We start from the raw sequence: 7,668 nt of genomic DNA, 5'->3' as shown, positions 1-7,668 counted from the left end.
AGAGAGAAGAAAGAATCTGAGCATGAAGTACAAGTTGAGAGACTGCCAGGATTAGGAAGAAAAAGGAGTGTGGGAAGGGAGGAAGGAGGTACGTCTTCAAGTCCTAAGTTCACACTTTCCCCGAAACCATGAATTTCCCCCAGTGTGGATGACAGGCAAGGGAAGCCATGAAGAGACCTTGCGGGCGGAGCAGGCAGAGGGAGGCTCCAGGGGGCTGAGAGATGAATTTCTGATTTTACACTTGACTGCAGCATCCATTCACATTTGTCTGTTGAAGCCCTTTTGAAAAAGCAACCGATGTGGAAGGTTGAGTACTCTTCAATTCAGGTCAAAAGTCTCAACAATTATGTGTATTGACATGTATCAGGCACTGTTTGAAAGTTGCAGGAGATATGACAATGGGACAGAAGAATGTCTCTGTCCTCTTAGCTACCAGGGAATACGGGACAGATTGTGTTCAGGGCCCCACGAGGGGTAGATACCAAATAAGATATTGAAGACCAGCAAAGGGAGAGAACCACCCCCCGCCCCCAGTAAAGTGAGCAAGGAAGCCTACCAAAAGGAAAGTATATTTAAGAAGAATATTGGAAAATAGAGGGGTGCCTGGGTATACTCAGTCAGTTAAGCATCTCACTTTGGCTCAGGTCATGATCTTGCAGTTTGTGAGTTCGAGCCCTGCATCAGGCTCTGTGCTGACAGCTCAGAGCCTGGAGCCTGCTTCTGAATCTGTCTATGTGCTTCTGATTCTGATTCTGTGTCTCCCTCTTTCTCTGCCCCTCCTTCACTCATGTTCTCTCTCCCTCTCTCCCTCTGTCTCTTTCTCTGTCTCAAAAAATAAACATTCAAACAAATTTTTTTAAAAAATGAAAAATAGAGGATACTGTACATGTTTGAAATGTGTAGTCAAAGCTTAAGCGCCTACAGGGAGGTTAGAAGGAAGAAAAGCCATACTATAAAGGCATTTGAATGCCAAAGTTTGGGTTTTACTTGATAAGCAATAGGGAGCAATTGAATGTTTTTCTACAGGAGAGTTTCCATGATCAAGCTGCATTTTAAGAAGAATAATCTGGTGGCAGTGTGTGTAAGTGATCATGATAGGAAGGGACTGGAGACCCAGAGTGCAGTTTACTGGAATAGTCTGGGGGCGCCTGGGTGGCTCAGTCCGTTGAGCGTCTGACTTCGGCTCAGGTCATGATCTCGTGGTTGACCGAGTTCGAGCCCCGCGTCGGGCTCTATGCTGACAGCTCAAAGCCTGGAGCCTGCTTCCGATTCTGTGTCTCCCTCTCTCTCTGCCCCTCCCCCTGCTTGTGTTCTGTCTCTCTCTCAAAAATAAATAAACAATTTTTTAAAAAGAAAGAAATGGAAGGACAGGATAGATAGGAACACGTGTGTTTTAAAATGTTTCACTAATAACATTTACAGAACTTAGCTATTGCTTAGATATAGTTGGTACAAGAAAGGGAACAGAGACTCCAAGTTTTGTGTCCAGAGCTGATATGAATGTAATGGTGCCATTAGCAAAAATAGAAAAATCAGACAGAAGCTCAGGAGTGTGTGTGTTGGGGGGAGGGGGAGGGGGGCATGGGAAGGCAAGGAGAGGGCTTAGTTTGGGGGATATATTGAAATGTTAGTAGCATTTCTAAATAAATTGTCTAGGACGAGGTGGAAAGGTGGAAAGTAATTGACTTGCAGCAGAACACATAGACATAATTACCATCTTCGTGGCAATAGGAAAAGCTGAAATCACCAAAAATTGAAATGCTAACACGTAGCTGAGACCTCCCTGTCTACCAAGAGCTGTGCTAAGGTAGTGAACGCGCCACCTCATTTATCCTCAAAACACCCCGTGTGGTAGACACTGTCGTCATGCACAGGGACAGACGGACAAGACTGAGGGTTAGACAGATTAAGTGAACGAGGATTTGAACCCAGGTAGTCTTGACTCCGAAGCCTGCACACTCGGACATCAGGGTCCACCGCTTCTCAAATGCTCTTCTGACAGGGCAAGCTTTGATTTGGGGGTGGGGGGGGTGACTGATGGATAGACACAGCGGTTTGTGAAAGAAAACAAAACAAAACCAGGAGAACAGAACGCAGGAACGGCAGGACCATGGGAAGCAGCTATAAAGCCTAAACAAGTTTATAAGTCTGGGAGATCCTGAAGAGGCGCCCAGGACAGGCTGACAGAGGAGGCCCTGGAGGACGCGGGAAGGGACAGAATCAGGGGACCCAGGGAAGGCGTTAGCCTGGGCAAGGAAGAGAGAGACTCCTCTGGAACCGAGGAGGAGCAAGAAGGTGGAAATACCAAGGAATCTTGAGGAAAAGTTGAGCCATCTGAGGGAGAGAGCTGTTAGGAACTGAAGTCTGTTTCCCCCAAAAGATGTTGAAGTCTTAACCCTCAGTACCTGGGAACGTGACCTTATTTGGAAATAGAATCTTTGTAGATGATCAAGTTAAGATGAGGTCAGCCGGATGGGCCCTAGGCCAATATGACTATGTCATTATAAAGAGGGGAAATCTGGACACAGAGACAGACACAGAGAGAACACCATGTGAAGATAAAGGCAGAGGATGGGCTGAGAGGTCTACAGGCCAAGGAACGCCACATATTGCCAGAAAACCACCAGAAGCTAGGAGAGAGGCATGGAACAGATTCTTCCTCACAGCCTCAGAAGGAACAAATTCTGCCAATACCTTGATCTTGGACTTCCAGCCTCCAAAACTGTGAGAGAATAAATTTTTGTTGTTTAAGCCACCCAGTCTGGGATGCTTTGTTACGGCTGCCCTAGCAAACTAAGACAGTGGCCCTGACCTTCTTAGGAAATGGAAGATGTGTCCCTCACACCACACAGCCTCTGTAGGGAGAAGCTTCCAGTTAAGTCCAGGGTCAACCCAGGTACTGGCTGCTGGAGGTAACACTGTAAGGGCAGCATCTGGCCAGAGCTGAGGAGGAATCAAAGGGGAAAAGTCTTCCTCCCTTCCCCCTCCAAGGGTTGATAGAGTAACCGCTTTCCTCACCTGGCCTGATTCCTTGAGGTGCCCTGGGGACAGGGTACAGAGGTGAGGGGCGGGGGTGGACGCTGTCCCCGCACTGACCACAACCGAAGCACGCACACATAAGCCTCTTGCATGCAAAGAATCTCTCGGGGGTGAACTTAAAGCTGTGATCTGGGGCTCCAGAATATCAGGCTCAGCCCGGAGGTGGTCCTTAACATAAGATTGTTCTCAGAAGGTTATATTCGAATCCCTTGAAGTGTTGTTCTGAGGCTGAGGTTTTTGTTTGAGGAGAAAAAGGAGGAATTCATTTTATGTCCGTGTTGTCTGCAAGTCTGTTGTCCCCAGCAGCCCTACTGATCAAGGGCTCCGTTCCATTCTTGACATCCCCACAGCGCCTAACCTAGGACCTGGTACACAGTTGCTGCCCTATGAACACAGAGGGGTGGTTCGAGAACTTCTTTGATACTTAGAACAAGGATGATCGTTTTGAGGAGAGCAGAGAGCATGTCCGTGTTTTGGGTTGCAAATGCATATTTGGAACTTTGAAACCCATTTAGAGGCAGAACTAAAGCTCACTGAGTGCTGGGACATTTCTAACACTACGGACACCACTTGTTCCAGCACACAACCTTCCAAGGTCATGAGGCACGGTTCTCCTCCATTCATGTGGTGCAATCAGCTTTTTTCTTGCCTGGGGGGGGGGGGGAGGGGGGGGAGGGGTTGTAGCAAAACAGGGAGTATTTAAGAAGGAAAATACTGGAAGGCAGAATTTTTAAAGGCAGCATGCTCTAGAAGTCTGGAGACTATTTAAGCACAATTGACTGAAAGCCCACGGTGGGGGGTAAGGGAGGCGCAAAAGGAGAGTGTGAAATGGATCAAAATACCAAGCACTTGAAATAGTTCTGTTCCCTGACTAATCAGTGGAATCTAATGGAAAGATAGCCCAAGGTGGGGGGAAAGAAAGGGAAAGTTAAAGGAAATAGACAATTGGGGTAAAGTAAAAACCAAGGCAATTAAAAATATACGAGGAAGAGCTTTGCAAAGAACTCTTTCATCAGTGAAACAGATCCATAGAGGAGAGGAAGCTGGCTAGGAAATCGTGGGGACTCACTAACAACGCTATCTCGCGTGTATCTAGCACTTTACAAGGCACCTTCACAAGGCATCAACCTAGAGAGAGAGGCAGGAGTTGCTGTTTCCACTTTGCAAGAGGAAAAGCTGAAGTTCAGAGAGGGTGTGCAGCTTATTCAAAGTCACACAGCTAATGAGTTGCAGAGCCTGATCTCTAGCAGTCAGAATGGAAAAGGATTTCGTTCAGAGGCTGAATGAATCTTATCTAGAGAGAGGTTAAAGGGAGTCCTGTCTCCAAATTTTCCACCCAAACAGACAAATAGATGCAATCTCCCTTCCGTGCAGCAGCACGCTGCAGTTACAGCATGGCTTTAGGAATCAGACCTAAACCCCAACCTTAGCTCTCCCACCTGCTAACAAGAGACGGTGATCAAGCCGTTTAATCAATCTGAACTCTGTTTCCATAACTGTAAGATAACAATAATACGTCCTGGAATTATTTTTGAGTGTGGGGGGAGGGGAAAACCCATAACCAGGTATGTAACCAATTGCTAATACTAAGTGCTTAGTTTTTCTAAGAATAAAAATATTTGTCCTATTGAAAAAGTAAATTTTAAGCTTTTAAGAAAAAAAATCAGAATTCACTGAAGGGTGTGCTCATTTTTTCTCGCTCCCTACGCCTGAGGAAAACCAACTGGCAGGTCATTCTATCATCAGGATACCTCTATGTTCTTCAGATGTTCAGAGCAGAATTACTAGGGGTGGGGGTAAGCTGTATCCAGAGTGCTGGCCAGGCATAAACACGAACGGCAGTCACACCTCATTGCCCAGGAGGCCAGTCCAGTCCCTGGACGGAGTCTCCTACCCCGGTCCCCCGCCAGGGCCTGCAAGACACCTCCTGTAATCCTCAAATGACCCAACAAAGTAACGGCTGGTATCAATTCCTTTCCACAGGTGTGGAAACTGAGGCCTGTAGAGATCGAATCACTTGTCCAAGGTCAAGTTAAATTAGAGCTGCTCTGACTCCCTGTTCTGTGTTCCAAACCCATGGATCTCATGAATTGGTAACTTTAAAACTTAGGGATTGATACAGAATTGCCAACTCGTATGACAGATAAGAATGTAATTTCTAAGACCCATCATTCATATATGCATCTGTTCAATAAATATTTATTGATCTCTACTATGCCCCACACAGTGTCTTAGGGGCTGGGGGCACAGCAATGAACAAAACCACGTCTCTGCCTCCTGTCATCGTCATTTATCATGTTTTAATACCAAGGATGTTTTAATATCACAAAGATGTTTAAACGGTTGTTATTATAAACACATGGGAGATAGGAATACCACACACAGATAACAGTAAGTCTAAACATAGAAACCATAATAATATAAAATATAAGAAAAAGGATTGGAAATAATAATACAAAACATCGGAAAAATACCAAACACAGGAAAGAAGACTGTTTTAAAAGATAGGAAAGAATCTCAGAATAAAAGTAAGTTCTTCCCATGAGAGGATATTTAGAACTTATACCAACAAAACACTGAAAGAGACAAGTTCAGTTTGTATTTTACGATACTAAACTGTAGGTCATTGTTGGCCAGTTTGGAGATTTATATTCAACAGTGCACTAAAAAGTGCAGTTTGATAGTCCATCTTGTTTAGATAGCTCATTTCAAATCATAATCTTTATACAAATTTGTTTCTCATGTAACTGTGCCGCTAAATGTGGAAATAATCTTCTAACACTGTGTCTCCCAATTTGGGGCGAAACCAGCATTTCCCCCACCTCCTCCCCGGCCATCCTTCCCACAGCTGCGAGAGACCAGGGGAAGGCGGGACGTGAGGGCGACACAGGTGTCCAGCTAGTTGGGCCCGCAGGTCTCTGACCACCCATCTAGTAGCAGGTGGGCATTGATCCAAATGGGGTGGGGACGCTTCCGCAAAGACTGGCGAGGTCTAAGACTATGCCGGGGAACTGCCCCAAATTTCAGTTCCCTCTCTCTTCAGAAGGCCCCCATGAAAATGCAAATATTCCTGGGATGTGAAGCCTATCTGGCCAACACTTTCCTTATCGGCCACAGCACCTTTGTTATCAGCAAACACCCTGGCTTAAATTATTTGACAACTTTCCAAGTGTGTGTGGGAAAGAGACCCTGCTTTGTCCCTCACAGGGGGAGGTGAAAAGTGGAGATACGGTTTGGGGAATGCAAGGTGGGAGGAGAGAATAGTTACAGGAGGACCCGAGATAGGCCCCCACTAACTTGACCCCTTCCCTACTGGCACTGCACTTGTGGGAGCCGGACAGAGGGAGGGCGGGAGGGGTGTATATGTGGATAATCTATGAGAGGACTCCTGGGAAGCCGACCGCAAGCCCTGAAAAGAGGGTTGCAGGAAAGTTTGGGAGGCCTGAGTGGAGCATGTGGGCTCTCAGGGGAAGGCTGATCTGTTGTTTAATGGACGCATTAAAAAAAAAAAAAAAAAAATTCACAGCCAGCTGCTCTCCTAATACCCAACTTGTTCTTGCCTCCCTTCTAAAGTCCATTTGAAAATGTACCCTTATGCACTCCAGATCACTTTAAGCACTTAGTAAGTAGTTACAATATGACAAACTTGTTGACTGGTATGAGATGCATAGGTTATAACACGCAGAATAGCTGGGAACAGTGAGCTCTGGCCGGGGCAGGGGCCGGGTGCTGTGTACTGTTGTCAGGGCTGACCGTGGAACCAGGTCCTGCTCCCCACGCCACACCACCCAGCTGTAAATGTAAATGTAAAGGGCGTCCGCTCCTCCTTCTCTCCATCAGTGGTGTCTACAGGTGTGTGCTCCCCCTAGCTCTTGGCATAATTCACTCCATTTCCTTTCTCCTAAATTATTCTGGGAATTTTCCACTAATATGTCTTACTGTGGTTCCAGAGACCATGAAGAAAGGCAACCATTTATTAAAAATAACATTCCAGGGGCACCCGGGTGGCTCAGTCAGTTAAGCGTCCAACTTCGGCTCAGGTCATGATCTCACGGTTCATGGGTTCGAGCCCCATGTCGTGCTCTGTGCTGACAGCTCAGAGCCTGGAGCCTGCTTCGGATTCTGCGTCTCCCTCCCTCTCTGCCCCTCCCCCACTCACACTCTGTCTCTCCTTCAAAAATAAACATTTAAAATATTTAATAAAATAAATAAAAATAACATTCCAAATCTACTTAATACGTCAGATAAGTGGTCACAAGATAAGGGCAATGATCCATACCCAAAGTGATAGATACAATGTCACATCCCAACACTGTAAAAATATGGTTTTATATATATACGTACATAGAAAAGGAAGATAGAAAGAAAACACACCGCAATATTAACATGGTTCACATTAACACTTAGCTTATCTCCAGGAACTGAGGTTGAGGGTGTTTTCTACGGCCTTTCCTCAAGTCCACCACTTCTCCTCAGATTCCTGGCTGTCACTTAATCAAGTCATTGTCACCGCTCACCTGGACCGCTACAGCAACCTCCTAGCTGGTCTTGCCAATTCATTCACCACATAGAATCAAGAGTGATCTTCAAATGCAAATCTGAGGGTCATGGAGACAGTGTAACAAACTA

General features: G+C 45.9%; 1 long non-coding RNA gene across 1 annotated transcript; it reads left to right on the top strand.

Annotated features, from left to right (window-relative positions):
- The first annotated feature begins 2,547 nt into the window (after positions 1–2,547).
- LOC109259139 (uncharacterized) lies at positions 2,548–5,251 on the top strand. The gene is made up of 2 exons (XR_002076575.2): positions 2,548–2,724; positions 5,023–5,251. It is a non-coding gene; the product is annotated as an uncharacterized LOC109259139 (long non-coding RNA).
- The last annotated feature ends 2,417 nt before the right edge of the window (positions 5,252–7,668 follow it).

Source organism: Panthera pardus, unplaced genomic scaffold (genome assembly GCF_024362965.1).
Source record: "Panthera pardus isolate Hobbes unplaced genomic scaffold, ASM2436296v1 HiC_scaffold_11, whole genome shotgun sequence".
Taxonomy (NCBI): Eukaryota; Metazoa; Chordata; class Mammalia; order Carnivora; family Felidae; genus Panthera; species Panthera pardus.
This window is presented reverse-complemented; position numbering and strand designations above follow the sequence as displayed.